General features: G+C 46.5%; 1 protein-coding gene across 5 annotated transcripts in view; it reads left to right on the top strand.

Moving 5' to 3' along the window:
* Window positions 1-17,145, top strand: part of LRRC8D (leucine rich repeat containing 8 VRAC subunit D) — a 74,281-nt gene that overhangs the window by 18,498 nt on the left and 38,638 nt on the right. Inside the window, exon 1 of one of the 5 annotated variants that reach the window (XM_033151640.1) lies at window positions 10,174-10,268. The exons of 1 other annotated variant lie outside the window; for it this stretch is intronic. The gene's annotated coding sequence lies outside the window, so the exon portion shown is untranslated. 3 more of the 5 variants (XM_033151639.1, XM_033151636.1, XM_033151638.1) reach the window with 3 other exon arrangements.

Below are 17,145 nucleotides of genomic sequence, written 5' to 3'. Positions count from 1 at the left end.
CAATCAATCAGTAGCTGAACTGGGTTCCACACAGCCACAAAAACAAATTAACCGCAAAAGCCTCAAAAACAAAAGTGCCACACTTAATCCGTTCCGGAAGCCCGTTTGACTTTTGAAATGTTCGAAAACCAAGGCGCAGCTTCTGATTGGTGCAGGTGCCCCAGAAACAATAGCCGACAGCCGCATTGGACATTCGGCTTCCGAAAAATGGTCGAAAACCGGAACACTTCTTTCCGGGTTTTAAGACGTTTGAGAACCAAAGCGTTTGAGTACCAAGGCGTTTAAGAAACAAGGTACCACTGTATAGCTAAATATTGGTGTACGGCGATGGCACTGACCTAGCCATTTTGTGTTTTCTTCTGAGTCAGGTGATTTACCCACGTCAAAAGCAACCAACGCCCTCCCTCAAAAATACCTAGCTGTTTTAATTCTGTAGATAGTGAAATACATATCTCATTTGGGGCAAGCTGTCTGTGGCCTGAGGCACACACAGTGTGGCTGCCACATGGAGTCTGTCTTTATTTGATACCCACGATGGCGGTCTCCACGCAGGGGACTAGTCAGGTTCAGCAACCCACTAGACACATCAGATTATTTTATTTTCCGACATGTATTTCACATCATGGCATTGTCCCATCTTATCCACTGCCCCCACCCCGAAATAAATTGGTGGTATGCAGAAACGCACAAGATCTACACAATAGGCCGCGGCTTGCAAACTGCTCCCTCCCTCCTCACCCGCAAAACCCACAAACAATTGAGATGCTTTTAAAAAGCAAACTCTCTGCCGTGTTTATGTAATGCGTTGACCTTCCGCCCCACAACACAAGGTTTTTTTTCTTTCAAAACCAGTTGAGTGTGGAACGAGATCTACTATTGATTGTTTATCTAGTGGGATGTCCTTAAATAAACGGTTCTGAATAGCGAAAGACTCGATTTCTACTTTGCATTTAAGTTCTTGGCACATGAGAAGCATGAGGAAGGAAACTCCTTTTTAGTAGTTGCTCAGATTACACCTGGAGATATACAGGAATCGGATTTCCTTAATATACCTTTTGAACCCCCCCCCCTTTCTTGGAATTACTTGAATCAGCAGTTTGTGCAAAGCCAGCCGCTTTAGGATTAATAGTAACCACTGCGGTGAGCAGGAGAGAATTTCTCTGACCCAAAGCACTTCGCTCAGAAAAAGTATTTTTTTATATAAGCAAATACCTGGGAACAATTGGTTTAGTCTTCCTTCGAGTGTGTGTGATTGCAACCGATGATTTCAGTTGGTAGCAATTCTATAACTTTACGAGATTGACCTCTTAACGTCCCCCTCTGGCTTCTCTAAATGGTGACCTTTGGCCATTTCCAGGAGGCCTTGTAGAAAAATGTACTTGGACTTCAGCACCACCGAGGGGTTTGTAAGACGTGCCTTTTGGCAGAGCAAGAGCTCGTGATACATTCATCTTCTTCCCACAATGCACGCTTTTTACAATTGTTGCATCAGATGAGCATTTGTACACTTATATGAGAGATGTGAGCCTTAGAGAACAGCCCAGGGTGTCTTCTCCATGTCCCCTTCTCTTCTGACGTGAGGTGAGTGGCAGTTTGGACAGGGCCTTCTCTGCAATGGGACCCCAGTAGTTGAATGCCTGGGCAATGGGACCCCAGTAGTTGAGAGCCAGTGTGGTGTAGTGGTTAAGAGCGGTAGACTCGTAATCTGGGGAACCGGGTTCGCGTCTCCGCTCCTCCACATGCAGCTGCTGGGTGACCTTGGGCTAGTCACACTTCTCTGAAGTCTCTCAGCCCCACTCACCTCACAGAGTGTTTGTTGTGGGGGAGGAAGGGAAAGGAGAATGTTAGCCGCTTTGAGACTCCTTCGGGTAGTGATAAAGCGGGATATCAAATCCAAACTCTTCTTCCTCAGGGTGGCTTGCCTGGTGGCAACTCTGTTTGCTTTTAATTTGCCGAAGCATTTTGGTGCAAGTTCTCAGATCGGCGGGGTTTTATGTTGGGGTTCTTCTGTCGGTTTTTGGTTATACTGCTGTTGTGGAGTAGTGGTTAAGAGTGGAAAGACTCGTAATCTGGGGGACCGGGTTCGCGTCTCCGCTCCTCCACATGCAGCTGCTGGGTGACCTTGGGCTAGTCACACTTCTTTGAAGTCTCTCAGCCCCACTCACCTCACAGAATGTTTGTTGTGGGGGAGGAAGGGAAAGGAGAATGTTAGCTGCTTTGAGACTCCTTAGGGTAGTGATAAAGTGGGATATCAAATCCAAACTCTTCTTCTTCTTAAATTGTGCAGTGCTCTGAAAGTCTCAGCGCAAACAGTCCTTTATAAATATTTGTAAAAACAAGCTTGTGAATACCCCGTCCATCACTGCCATCAACATTCGTATTGTTTTGTGTGGAAATGCGCCCTGACCCAATTCTACTGGAATTTCCCCAAAATGGACCCCTGCAAAGTGCCACACACAGTGCTTTTTCCCTTTAAAAAACATTTAGGGGCACTCTCATTTTGACTCAAGAAAATCACCATTTTATAGTTCAAATCGGGGGAAATAAATACAATAAATGGACAAAAGTACAAAGATTCACAAAATGTTTAGGGGTATGCGTACCCCTGCGTCCCCCCCTCCCAGAAAAAAGCACTGGCCACATGTTTATACATTATATGGTACGTGGCTGAAACAAACAAACCAAAAAGGAAAATTATTGCAAAGTTTTGCTCACCAGTCTTCCTGACTTTTGGCATAAATCTGTTATGTCTGTCTTAGTTTCCTTTGTTCCTTTCTTGCTCCCTTGCGTCTATTTTGGATTGTAAGCTCCTTTGCGTAGGAATCCGTCAAACCCGTTCTCTGTACTGCATCATGTACATAGATGACTCTATATGAATAAACAATAGGACCACAACTTTTCTACTCTTGTTCTCTGATCCTATTCGTATGTTTCCTTTGCTGCCTCCCTATTGTTTCGTATCAAGTTTAAACTTCTTGTTTTAACCTTTTAAGTCTCTTTATATTCTTGCTTCTTCTTATCTATATCTGTTCATCAGGCACTAATCTTAATAAACCACCCCTATCTTGGGCTGTTTCTGTCTCCCTGCCTTCTCTCTTGCCTGTAAATCTCCCTGTCTCTCCCTCTGCTATTCACCTTGCTGCCTCTTTTATTTTTGCCTTGCTTTAAGAAATTATTAAAAATGCATATTCTCTCTGTTGCATTTCTTTCTTGATGTTCTATTAAAAAACCCAACCCTCCCTACTCCTAAAATATATTAACTCTTCTCTCTTTTCTTTTCATTCTCCCTAGTACAGTTCTCCTTTTTTCCTTCTTCCTTCTTCTTTTAGACTGTCAATCATATGGACTGGGATTTTATTTTATTTTTTTAAAAAAGAAGTTATGTTTGTACAGCATTAGTGCACATTGGATATTTTTATAAATCCTTATGATGACAACAACAAAATATGCTCTAACATACCGTATTTTCCATCTATAAGACGCCCCCATGTATAAGACATCTCCTATTGGGGGGGCCCCCTCCGATTTAAGAAAATGGGGGGAGATACTATCCATGTATAAGACAAGCCCAGATTTTGAACATTATTTTAGAGTAAAAAAAACCACACTCTTATACATGGAAAAGTATGGTACTCAAAAAAGAAAGTTCTGGTTGTGGTTTATTTGGTGGGGAGGGGGACTTCCTGAATAAGGCGTCTTGCTCAGATCATATTGATGTCGGCTTCATCTTCTGCCTGGGTCTCTTCTGCATCTTCTCTGCCCTCGGAACGAAGACCAGACTAGATTTCAGCTCCACACACCCCACTCCACCCCGGGCATTTTAAATGTGCATTTAGCTAACGTAATGCAAGATGACGAGCGAAACGTTGCAACAACATGCTGAAAACGGAGGAATCTCACCCAGGAATTGAAGGTGAATTCCACAAGCCTCTTTTACAACCTAAAGAACATGTAAGAACTTTCCAAACTTTCTGTGGAATCCAGTTGCCCTGAAACAAACACAGAATGCTGATGCTGCAAGTAGGCTGAGAGGGATTACAATATTCACTAACACTCTCAGCGTGACAAATGTGGACTTGGAGCCATTACATAAGAACCAGTCTACTTGCATCCTTGTTGGCTAAACAGATATGAATCCTGACAACTTCAGCCTCACGCCCCAAAAAAAGGAAACAAAAGATGCGACTGCAATGACGAACAGCACCCAAGGTGCCCCGGTCTCTTTGATACAAGTTTGGACAAAGATTTCCTGTTCCTTCTGGGCAACCTGGGCATATGACTGTAACCAGGAATTTCCTCCAAAGAACTTTGTGGATCTTAACTATTTCAGTCTTCAAGGAAGGGATGACATGATGGAACACGCCCCCTGCAAAACATAGAAAATTTAGCATTTAGGGAGAAAGCTGGGCTAGAGCCCTTCATCCTGACATTGTAGCCCTGTTGAGATGTTCACCTGAGCATCTCTCTCTCTCTCTCAAGTTTCTGTCTACACAGTCACTAGACTCTCCCTGTGCAACATGAGAAGGTTGAGTCTGATGCCTTTGGGGGGGGTGGATATACATGGGGGTCAGGTGTGTGTGTGCGCTCTTGGCCCCATGCCCACTTTTAAACTGTATTTTGGGGCATGGCACTAGTGTCTTGTGTACAGAATTTTAATATGGAGGTGAATTCACATAGGCTTGCGCCCCCACCTTCTCATAGTTTGAAATGTTATAGCACAGACACGGGTTTAGGCCCGAGTGTGCAACAGATAGCAGTTTTAAAGCCCACCGTAGGATAGAAGTTGTCAGCTTTTGCTTTGAAGGGTGGAAGATGATAAAAAAAGGTTGTGGGGAGGTGGCGGCGGCAAGGAGTCTTGTAGAACGCAGTTGGAGAGACACCAAATGGAGAGAATCCTATATGTTGCAGAAAAGGCTCTGTCACAAATGCTCAGTTATCTTCTGACACACCGCTGCTTGCTTTCTGTTCCATTGATGGCTTGATCAACAAACGTGACAAATCCATTCTTTAAGGTGCTTGGAAAGTCATGCATGTCGCCAATGATTGTAAATTGTGTGACTGTAGATGAATGTTTTCTTCCAAATCCATGGAACTCTGTCAGTCATGTTTTGCGCCCCCCCCCCCCCACTTCTCCCTCTCAGTCTTTCCCTTGTGTTGTGTTCAGCTGAATGAGATTGACATTGCGTTAGGTGGTGAAACAATTGTCAATCAATCCATGGAACTCTGTCAGTCATGTTTTGTCCTTCAAAAAACATTGTGGTCAAAAAAACATCAAGACAGTTGAGATTGCTTAAAACTGGGAGAAAAACCCTAGATGTACAAATGTATAGCTAAAAGTTGGGCTGCAGTCTAAAAACACAATCCAGTCCATCTCAGTGACACACACACACACACACAGAGAGAGAGAGAGAGAGAGAGAGATGCTGTTTCTTAAAACAGCAGGGAACATTCCTCAGTACCAGAAAAAATATTCATAGTAGTCACACAACATTCACTCACATTTCACAGAAATCTTAGGAGGTACCTGCACCTTCTGTTCCATAATAACCTTATTTCTAGGAGAACTATAGACTTCCTTTAAAAAATAATGAAAGCTCCCATTCTGGGGCACTAGATTTAGTGACCCCCTGTGAGGCAGAGTAAGCTCTGGTCCCTTCTGAACTTGGGTGGAGGGAAAGGGGTTATTCCCACCACCCTTCTTTCTGGCATGCTATATTTGGGTCTGCCAGGAGAAGAACATGGAGCTCCTTCCTTCCTCGTCAGTGCTCATGAGATCCTTGCTCATGGAGAGGCTGGCTTATCTGTACAAAGGCTGTTAGTCATGGGGACTCGGTTGGGGGTCAAGGGAACAGGCTGATGGGAATAACTGAGTGGCACTTGAGTCCTGCTCCCTTCTCAGCCCTCTTCCTACATCTCCTTTCTCCTACCCTGGACTTTTCCTTTACAGTAATGGCAAGGTAAAGGTTTCTCTGAAGTCATACATGCTGTTATACTGATGAGTGTAAAATATTTGCTGAATCTGTTTTTCATTTCGGTGGCTCCACCACTAACCAAAGAAAGGATGGATTCCTAAATTCACTTTGCATCTGAATTGTATCTGAAGAAGTGTGCATGCACACGAAAGCTCATACCAAGAACAAACTTAGTTGGTCTCTAAGGTGCTACTGGAAGGATTTTTTGTTTTGTTTTTCACTTTGCATAGTTTGGGGTGTGTGTGTGTGTGTGTGTGTGTTGGAACATGCTGCCAAATGAAATGCCCTGGGAAACAAAAATATTCACAATGGTCACTTCACATGCAAGGTGAAATTTATTGCCCTGAGGGTTCTTTGGCTTGGATCAAGGCGGATAAAGTCAGCTTCCACCCTCCCATCCTGTTTACCTTGCTTCCTGTGCTGCAGTGGTGGCAATGGGAGGGTTCTCCCCATTCCCACACCTGGCTTAGAGGCTTCAGGATAAAGGTAAAGGACTCCTGGACAGTTAAGTCTGAACTTGACTATGGGGCTCATCTCACTTTTCAGGCCGAGAGAGCCGGCGTTTGTCCAGCTTTCTGGGTCATGTGGCCAGCATGACTAAACTGCTTCTGGCGCCCAGTACACTGTGACGGAAACCAGAGCGTACAGAAATGCCGTTTGCTTTCCCGCCACAGCGGTACCTATTTATCTACTCGCACTGGCGTGCTTTTGAACTGCTAGGTTGGCAGGAGCTGGGGCAGAGCAGCAGGAGCTCACCCCGTTGCACGGATTCGAACTGCCGACCTTCTGATCGGCAAACCCAAGAGGCTCAGTGGTTTAGACCACAGCGCCACCTGCTCCCTTTTAGGCTTTGGGATATGCCAGTGAGTGGAGGGTGAGAGGGACACCCCCTCCTTGCTGCTTGGGTTTGGAAGCTCCCTTGGAATGCAACAGGGTTCAGTTTGGTTTGGAATGAACTGAGTTATTTTCTGTGTCTGGGTGAAAATACCTTTTCAAAGCATCCTGGTTGGGCGCGGTTTCCTCCAGGACAGGTTTCAGCCATGTACTTCTTTTAATGATGGTGTAAATCAAGAAGGCTTCTACAGCCTTTCAGGTTTAGGAGTGTTGTGGCCTACACACCACAAGCTGCTTATTAAGTTTATTTGTCGTATACGTGTACAAAAGCGTACCTGTTGCAATCACTGGAAAATACCGTATTTGGGGGGGACTCAAATTTAAGAAAATGGGGGAATGCACCATCCACGTATAAGACGAGCCCCACTTTTAAGCACAAGGGAAAAAAACCTAGTCTTATATATGGAAAAAGTATGGTACGTGGTTTTTAAGGCAGAAAATGCCACTGCAACCATACCCATACACTTCCAGCTGCAGTGGGCCTCTTTTAGCCATATAAGAGAGCTTGGATAAGATGTAATATTATTATTGCATTGTGAAAACTTGCAATTACAGTGTCCGAGCATTTGTTTGTAGTTTCAGTTGTTCTCTGCAACGGGAGCTCACCCCATCACGGGGATTCAAACCACTGACCTTCTGATCGGCAAGCCCAAGAGGCTTAGTGGTTTAGACCACAGCGCCACCCGTGTCCCTACCTTGAATGATAGTCAGGGGTGCTGTGGGTGACACTGGCTGCTGTCCTTTTCCTTCCCTCCCTCTTCCGATGCCCTCTCTTGTCTCTGCCTCACAAAGCTTTTGAGCAAGCTCTGCAGGCGAATGGTGCCTCTGGCAGGCTCTTCTCTTTGGGGCAGGGTGGGGGGCAGCTCAGAGACCAGGGACAACAGCAGCAGCTGCCCAGAGGACTCCCAAGGAGAGGGAGAGGAGGCCGAGGGAACACTCCACAAGGGAGGGTGTTTGAAAAAGACGCTGCCAGCTCTACAGGCAAGGGGTGACACAACTGGGTTCCTGGGTGCCCCAGGGGTGCCGCAAAAAGAATGTACAGTGGTACCTGGGGTTACATACGCTTCAGGTTACATACGCTTCAGGTTACATACTTCGCCAACCCAGAAATAACACTTCAGGTTAATAACTTTACTTCAGGATAAGAACAGAAATCGTGCTCTGGTGGCGCAGCGGCAGCGGGAGGCCCCATTAGCTAAAGTTGTGCTTCAGGTTAAGAACAGTTTCAGGTTAAGAACGGACCTCTGGAATGAATTAAATACATAACCAGAGGTACCACTGTAGTTGGTAAAGGGAGCCGTGGACTCAGAAAGGTTGAAAACCTCTGTTTATATTATTGACAGGAGTCCAGCAATGGGGCAGTGGCAAGTGAGGGGTGAGCTCCTTGTTTGGGGGAAGGTATTTGCCACCCTTTCCACAGTCTGGCGCCATCCATCTGGTAACCATTCAGACATGGTACTCCTGCCAGGAATAAGATTAAGTTTCATGAGCCACAGAGGGAGGAGAGAAGCAGCAGAGTGAAAAGATGGTGGGGAAGGAGAACCAGGCTGAGCCAGCTTCATCCTTGCCCTTTGCTTCATTTGTTTTATTTAGGGATACTGGTTGGTGGATGGGGTTCTTTCTAGCCTGAAGTCATCTGGCACATGGGTGGGCAGGAAAGATTAGAATGGCTAAGCCAGCATGGTGACCCTGGGGCTAGCTGGTCTCTCTCTGCCCAAATTACCTTACAGGATAGTTGAGAATAAAATTGTGGAGCAGCATACAAATGCCAATAAATGTTCCTTCCTGCACCTCTGCCATTTTCTTCCTTGTTTGGTGCCTGGCCTTATTGACTGAGATTGCACACCTTGGCCTCTCGTGCCAAGGTGTGCAGGATTGTGCTCATGATCCTTTAATGATGGGTCGGATTCAAGAGCGCCTATAAAAGTAATCACTTTTAAATAGTTTACTCAACACAAAGCTACACTACCTGGCTTCTCAAATTGTAGATGTTCATAGGGTCTTGAACTGTATATTGGATGTTCTTGTTGCTGGTTTTCTGTGTGTGTGTGTGTGTGTGTGTGTGTGTGTGTGTGTGTGTGTGTGTGTGTTTAGATTAACTGCTGAAGGGGGTGGGGATGTTGATGTTTCCCAATGTGCTTAGAAATTGAAAATTGAGAGTCCTTGATCATAAGCATGCTAAACTTAAAATAAGAGATGAGATACTCAGTGCACTGTGTGCTGGTTAACATTTAAATGCCTCTACTGTAGGCATACTATTTAAATTCATTTAATAATAATAATAATAATAATAATAATAATAATAAGTAATACCCTGTCCATCTGACTGGGTTTCCCCAGCCAGCAATCAACATTTTACAGGATTCATCTCACCCTGGATATAGTCTGATTGCACGGTTGCCTTCGGGCAAGAGATATAGAACAATTAAATCAAGAATGAATAGACTAAAAAACCCAGTTTTTATCCAAGAGCTATAACTATTTTAAATGCTGTAACAAAATGATATGATCTTGGGGAGTCGTGATGTATGGTATGTATGTGTATGTGTGGCTGTAAATATGGGATGGCATTCAATTTCGTTGTACTATGTACAATGACAATAAAGTATCTATCTATCTATCTATCTATCTATCTATCTATCTATCTATCTATCTATCTATCTATGAAATCATTGGGGCCCACCCTGAAGTGAACCCCAAAACGATGCCTCTTGTCCTGACCAGGGAAGAAGGGATGAGTGAGTTATAGGAAGAGAGGAGAGAAAGATCGACATTGCGATCTGCTGCCTCCCGGGGATCCCGTCATCTGAGACAGTAGCCTTACCTCATGGCCCTGGGGATAGGCATTGTCCTGAAGGAATGCATGACCCACACTACCTCATGTACACACTCTCTCTTTGGAGTGACAGAACCATGCAGCGGGCAAGATCTGCTCTGGAGCGTGGTTGGGTGGGGGTAGCTGCTTGGCAGAGTTTTGGAAGGGATTCCAAATTTCGGAGTTATGAACCGAGAGCCATCCGAGCTCCTGGCTGGCTGGATTGCAAGCCAAGGGGCGCGTCCCTAACCTAACTTTGGTTTTATAAAGGGTTGGTGGAGCTTCTCTTTGCACACACACTTCTGGAAGGGGCATGATTCCTCCCCTCTCAAGAAACTGTTATGCAAGCAGACATGCGTGCTCCGATGCGGTGTGCCGATGTAGCCGCTTCTGCAAAACTAGCAGCCGGCGTGGAGAGGGAGTTCCGCTCGCTGCAATGGGCCCAGGCCGCTAGTTCCCGCCTCGTCGCATCTTGAAAGGTGCACTTGGCCATCCTGCCCGGGGAAACAAGTCTTGAGTCTGGAGACCCGGCGAGGCAAAGCAGCGGCGCCGCCACAGACGGGAAACTTCCGAGGGCTGTGCGCAAAGTGTGTGACCGGCGCGTGCTTGGGGTGAGGGTGGCCTGAGTGGATCGCGTCGGATCGTGCGATCGGTGCTGGGAGATGGGGAGAAGATCCCTGCTCCAGATTGATGAGGGGGGGGGGATGGGACGGAGGGAGAACCGGAGTGCAACCCGGGTTGTTTTTCTCCTCTCCCCCGTTCGTTTCTCCGCGAGAAGCGCTGCGCAGGGCTGTCCCGGCGTGACCGATGGTCTCTCCAACGCCCCCCTTCTTTGCGGCACGCTCCCCGCTTCTCCCCCGAAGCCCCCTGGACTGCAGCCTTTGCCAGAGGCGGGGGGCGGGCGGCGGCAGGAGGAGGGCGGCTTGACCCGGGACCGAAAAACAGGTCCCGGGCGACGGCCACCGTTTGCTCGACGGCGCCTGCAAGCGGTGCAAGCTTCCGCCCCGTTGGCCTGCCACCTCCGGCGCTTGCAAGCAGCCGCTGCCATAAGTGCTTTAGGAGGTGCCAATTCCCTGGGTGCCCGAGCACTCACAAAATTCCCCATGAAGTGACCGGGCAACCGCCAGTTTTTGGTGCTGTTTGTGCCAACTCCCTGTATGCCCGAGCACCCACAAAATTCCCCATGGGCACCCATAGCCCCGGGCACTCACAATCGCGGGGCCAAGTTGGCACGCCTGGCCAATGCGGCCGCCACTGCCGAGCTTGGAAAGACGCCGCCGCCGCCGCCGCGCACGCGCGCCGCCCATCGGCGCGCCCCCGACGCACAGCCCGGCTCGGGAGCGGCGCGCCGTTGTCCTCCATGGGGGCTTCGCAATGAGCCTGCTTCCCCGAGACCGGCTTATTCCAGCCTGCGAGCGCCGGCTGCCGCTGCTGCCGCTGCCGCCGCCGGTCCTTTGTTCCCGCGCCCGCGCAGCCCCCCGAGGACGATGCTGCCGGCCGGGGAGGGGAATCGCGAGCAGCACCGGGGCGAACCGGCTCGGGCCGGAGGAGGGCGACCGGCGCCGAGCTGCGAGGGCCGCTTGGGAGAATAAGAAGAGCAGGCGCCGCGGCTGCCCTTTGCTCCCGCCACCCCCCAGATCGTAATCCATTTAATTTTAATTTTAATTTTCAAAGCGGGGTGGGTGTGGGTGCGGAGCGAGGGCCTGCCATCGCCTTGGCCACCTCTTCCCCGTCAAGCGGTGCAGAAGGAAAGACAACCCGGCAGGTTGAGTGTGTTTCTCTCTAATATTTTTTTTGTGTGTGTATGTGATGGTGCATTTCAAAGGAGGAGGTTTTCCGGTGCAAAGTTCTTTGAGGGTGTGGGAGGGCTCTCTTTCCCCGCTCCCTATTGCACCCTGTCCTGTTAGAGTTGCAAGAAACAAAAGCCAGCCTGACGTTTATTCTAAACCTGCTGATTTTTATTATTATTACCAATAACAACACAACAACAATAATAGTAATACACGTATGCCATATATCAATGCAGTTGGGTTGGAGGTGGGGGGGGCAGCAATATCCTGAAGGTGGAATACAGCTCCATATAAAATGCCAATAATGCCACTAACTGCAGTAAACAAGGGTCCGTGTTTTGATCCCTGCTAGGATGTTGCTGCAATGAGTGATGCCACAACAGTTCGCTTGGTCTCCTCCATTTGCAGACTTTTGCAAGCTGTCTTGTAATCTGGCAGAGCTGAGTGGAGATTGGCAAGGTGTGAGTGCTTGGTATAGGTGAGCAAGGCCTGAGTTGGGGGGGGGCGCGGAACAACCCCCCCCCACTTTGCACCGAAATAGAAATTGAGGGAAGCATCACTGGGCATGTTTTTGCCCAGGTCTGCTCTCCTGTGTTTCTCGAAACCCAGGGGTTTTGTACAGAGAGCTTTTGTTTTGAGTGTGAGATGTTAGTAAACAGAGAACAAAGAAGGAACAGCAATATTATATATATATATATATATATATATATATATATATATATATATATATATATCTGTTCCCCCAATTGCATTTTGGAACAACTGACGTAAGGTTGTGTTGTGTACAGACCTTTCTTGCTGTTTTCTCTGGAAAAACCTCTTGGTGACGACAATTATTTTGGGTGCATTGGCTTATATAATGTTCTAGCACCAAAATAGGTTTTTACATGAATAAAATTGTGGACATACTTAACTTGTTCTTTCTCCACTGAGTTATCCTTCCGGTAACTTTCCTGGTGACAACTTTTCTTTTCTTTCAGCTATATTTTATCATTTTTAAAATCTCACCTTATTTCTTCTCTTTAAAACATTGTCCGGGATAAGTTTCCTTGTGTAGACTGTCTTGTAACACATAAGGGTGAGTGGAGATGGAGAATATTATAGCCAGCTCCAAATCTTGCAACTGTCATTTCTGCAAATGTTAACCAGGGTGCCTATAATTACTGATGAACCTTAAGGGTAGCGAACGTACATTTTACTGCATTTTCCCCACTGGGAGTGGGTAAAATGTTAGCTGTGGTAGTTGCAGAAGTTAACCAACAGTAAATCATTAGCAGTTGTCTACCCAAGCAGCACTAGAGTGTGCAGAGAGATAGCCAAGGGTGCAACCCTATGCCCAATTACTTGGGAGTAAATCCCATTGAATTTAGTGGAACTTACTTTCTAGGATTCCTCTGTACAAGAAATGTTTGTAGGTTGCAGTCTAGCCTGACGGACTGCATTTAAAATCAATGGGGCCTAGTTGTTTCTTTAACTGGGTTGGATTGCATTCCTTGAACTGGCAGAGTTATCAGGTTCTTTAACCGCAGGGCTCTTCTGCTTTTAACAACTAGCAGGCATGCAGAAAGTTAACTGATAGTCCCCCCCCCCCCAAGAATCTGTTCACCGTCTGTCCATTTTCATCCTGTCCCCCGAGCGACTTTAAGCTAGAATTCCGGCTGAAACTATGGCGTGCCAAACACTTCTGAAAACAACTCCTAGTTCCTTTTTTGTTTGTTTGTAACAAATCTGCTTAAACATCTGGAATTTTGGAAAAAAGCAGATGCCTGGCCGTGCTCTGTAATTCAAGAGTGTTAAGGGTGTGTACATGGAAATTACTTTGGTCGTTGGGGGGGGGAATAATAAAATCTGCTTTAAGTTTTACAGTGAGTCGGGGGGGGGGGGAATGACCTCTTTTGGTGGTGCGATTGCTCACATGTCAGTGAAGATAATAAACATGCCCAGTCTACTTGTGAGTAGCCTTTAAACTATAGTTACTCTACCTTTAGCTGTTTTCTATAGGAAATAAAAGACTCTGTATCTGACCTGCAGTGTTAGAAACTGAGATTTGAAATCTAGGAGCTAAATGGCACCTTAAACCGAAGTTATGGGCGCAACAGCGGAATTTCTTGGCACACTTTTTAATAGCAAGAATAAAGGAAAGGTAAAGGGACCCCTGACCATTAGGTCCAGTCGTGTCTGACTCTGGGGTTGCGGCGCTCATCTCGCGTTACTGGCTGAGGGAGCCGGCGTACAGCTTTCGGGTCATGTGGCCAGCATGACTAAGCCGCTTCTGGTGAACCAGAGCAGCGCATGGAAACGCCGTTTACCTTCCCACTGGAGCAGTACCTATTTATCTACTTGCACTTTGACATGCTTTCGAACTGCTAGGTGGGCAGGAGCTTGGACCGAGCAACAGGAGCTCACCCCGCTGCAGGGATTCGAACCACCGACCTTCTGATTGGCAAGCCCTAGGCTCTGTGGTTTAACCCACAGCACCACCCGCGTCAATAGCAAGAATACAAAGCTGAAAATGAATGAACTTCAGCTAAAATATTATGTTCATTTTTCACATGGTCTGGTCTTTCCCCTTCCCACTCCCCGTTAATATTCTTAAGAGGGTCTCTTCTCCAGTCTTCAGAGGGTAGCTGGAAGTGGGGAGGCAGAAAAAGGCCTCCCTTTCCTTCCACTCTGCAGTTTTAATCGGAAATCTTAGGCGCAGTACTGCGCCTGGAGCTCAGAAACGGCTCACGCTAATGAAATTCCCTGTCACAAAATGTGCCTAGAACAATGGGAGTTTCGCACACTGCTGGCCTGCCAGGACTTTTCTTGAGGACCAAACTTGATCAGGCAAGAACTGCCACTCTGAACCAGCGGGCAGACCCACCCAAAAGGTCAATACCCTTTCTTGAGAGGACTGCTGCTCCTTGTTTTTAACTCCTGCCTGTAGCCTGCACCTTTGAGAAGAGAGCTTTCGTGGTTTCTGTTGTTTTTGCATTGTTAAAGCAGCTCCCCCCCTCTAATTTCTAAACTTTCATTTCTCCTTTCCCCCATGATCTTAGTGTTTTCTGCCTCGGTCCTGCCAATCACCACTTTGCAGACCTTTGGGCCAAAAAGCAGGATATAAATATAACACAACAAAACCATGTATGGTTCTGCTCTCCCTCTTTTGTATTCCTACCCCCAGTGGGGAATGGTGCATGAAGATGGGCTGGTCAGCACCAAGCTCCCTCACACTCACCCCTTCTCTCAGCTTCTGGCCCTGGAGAAGAATTTGGTGCTAGTAATACCATGGTGGTGAATTTGAAAACCACCACCACCGTTGCAGCTTCTATATTGCGGTTAACATACATAATCAGCATGTAGGCTTAAAAAAAAATGCTTTTCAGGCAACATATACCTATATAGTCATGTGGATATACCATCTTATGCCTGCATAATTGCACGAGCTAATTCTGTATTTAATATACTGCAGTATATTGAATAGATATGATATTTTAAGTGGTGCTAGCTATTCCAGCCTGTTGGGAGCAGGACAGGTTAGAAATTCCTGCCTCCCAAAAAAATAATAATAAATTGGATGGTTTGAGCATTCCAGATTAATCACCATCATTATTACAATCTTCATGCCCTGGCCTGGCCTTTTAACAATACCCTTTGGGAGTAGGGAGAGCTACGATAATCCTAAACAAAACTAGGTTTAAAGCTTTGAGCATTCTCATCTCTATAATCCCACATTTAAAAAGGCAGCTGGAGAAAAATGAAGAACAGTGATCTGTTTCTTTTCCCTTTTTTACAGTTGAAGGTAAGTGAAGAGGGAGTAGATTTAAGAGGCAGAAAAGTCGATCTTAGGGGGAGGGTAGCCCCTGAGCCGCATTCTAGTGTTCCACCTCTGAGGCTTGTTTCGTTTTCTCCAGATTTCCAGGTTTTGAAAAACGCTGCCTTTTTGTTCACAGAACCTGCAGTGAACTTTGCTGTTTCGTTGGAACCTCTGGAGATCAATTACTCGGCGTTTATTTATCTTTACTTCTTCAGCTATTCTGTGTTTTGCAGGATAAGCTCCGTCCCATAAGAACTGTTTTGAGCTTGTAGATAACAAGGTGATATTCCAGAATGTAGCTGGTAATTTGTGCCTTTGCTGCTTTTATGCACACAGGGCATGGAGGCTGGTTGGTGAGTTCCCCTGACAGAAAGCAAACCGGGTTTTTTTTTTTAGTAAGTTGCACCTTGGCGGGTGAGCTGGTTGTTTCTGCGAACGGCTTTGGATGTTACTGTAGGAGCACAGTCCTCTCAAATGTCTCTGCCTTCTGCTGCTTATAAACACTCGTGTGGAGGAACCTGTTCAGGTTGTATCTGTGTGTACAGCCAGCACAACGTCCCTGTTGAGCAAGCAGCACCTCTGGCTCAGTGTGGAAGCAGTGTTAGAAACTGGGATAGAAAAACTAGGAGCCAAATGGCTCCTGGGACCTGGGTTGAGGGCGCCCAGACAGAATGTCTAGTCGCCATTTGTGGGGGTCGGCAACACTTTTTGTTTATTATTTCAATAAGCATGAACTAATACGCAAGTCACATAAGTGACACATTGTTAATATCAGATATTTATCAGAATCCATCTTTAATTTGGTGTTGACAATAAAAATATTGGTACCGCACTTCAGTTTTCAAAACACTCTGCTCTTTATTGTTAAAACTCCTTAACATATTGTCTATCCTTAACATATACTTCGAGGTTTCAAAGCACGTCCATTTCAGTAATCCTTGAGTGTCAGCCAGGCGCAAAAAAAAATGGCACCCAGACTTTTGGAGGTGCTTGCCAACGGAGAATCCTTAGGCGCAAAAATGCACCTGGCGCCCTGCTAATTTCGAACCCTGTGCGGAAATGGGTCTTGTTGTGCTCCATTGTCTGGTGTGCTTCTTCAGTGACCTCCAAAGCTATTCCAAAAGGAAATGTATTGTATATTCCGGCGTATAAGACAACTGGGCGTATAAGATGACCCCCAACTTTTCCAGTTAAAATATAGAGTTTGAGATATACTCAACCACAGAATTTCCACCCGGCGTATAAGACGACCCCCAACTTTTGAGAAGATTTTCCTGGATTAAAAAGTAGTCTTATACGCCAGAATATACTGTAGTTGTAGAGTTAAATTGTGGCTTCTGAATTGGGATGCCTAATGGCTGGCACTTCTCATGGGCACTTCTGGTGGGAGAAAAGCAATAAGGCTAAGTAGGGGGGAACAGCAATGTTGTCTTGGCTTCTTGCCTCTTCTGTGATCTGCAGCTGGAAGTGTATGGGCATAAGTACACTATAAAGGTGCTCAGCGGAAGGCAGAATTTGATCCTGGCAGGGCATAGGGGTGTTTTTCAGTCACTAGGTAACTAACTGTCTTATTGATGGGAAAAGTGGGTAGCCTAACTTTCTGGAGATAGTACAAGCATCGGGACTTCTGCTTTACTAGTTTTTGAGGGGCACAGTATGATTATGAAGATAAGGAATGCCAGCATTAAAGGCGCTGTGGTCTAAACCACTGAGCCTCTTGGGCTTGCCGATCAGAAGGTCGGTGGTTCGAATCCCTGCAGCGGTCCCAGCTCCTGCCAACCTAGCAGTTCGAAAGCATGTCAAAGTGCAAGGAGATAAATAGGTACCGCTCTGGCGGGAAGGTAAACGGTGTTTCCGTGCGCTGGTTCGCCAGAA

The sequence above is a fragment of the Lacerta agilis genome, chromosome 6 (genome assembly GCF_009819535.1).
Source record: "Lacerta agilis isolate rLacAgi1 chromosome 6, rLacAgi1.pri, whole genome shotgun sequence".
In the NCBI taxonomy this organism is placed as follows: Eukaryota; Metazoa; Chordata; class Lepidosauria; order Squamata; family Lacertidae; genus Lacerta; species Lacerta agilis.
This window is presented reverse-complemented; position numbering and strand designations above follow the sequence as displayed.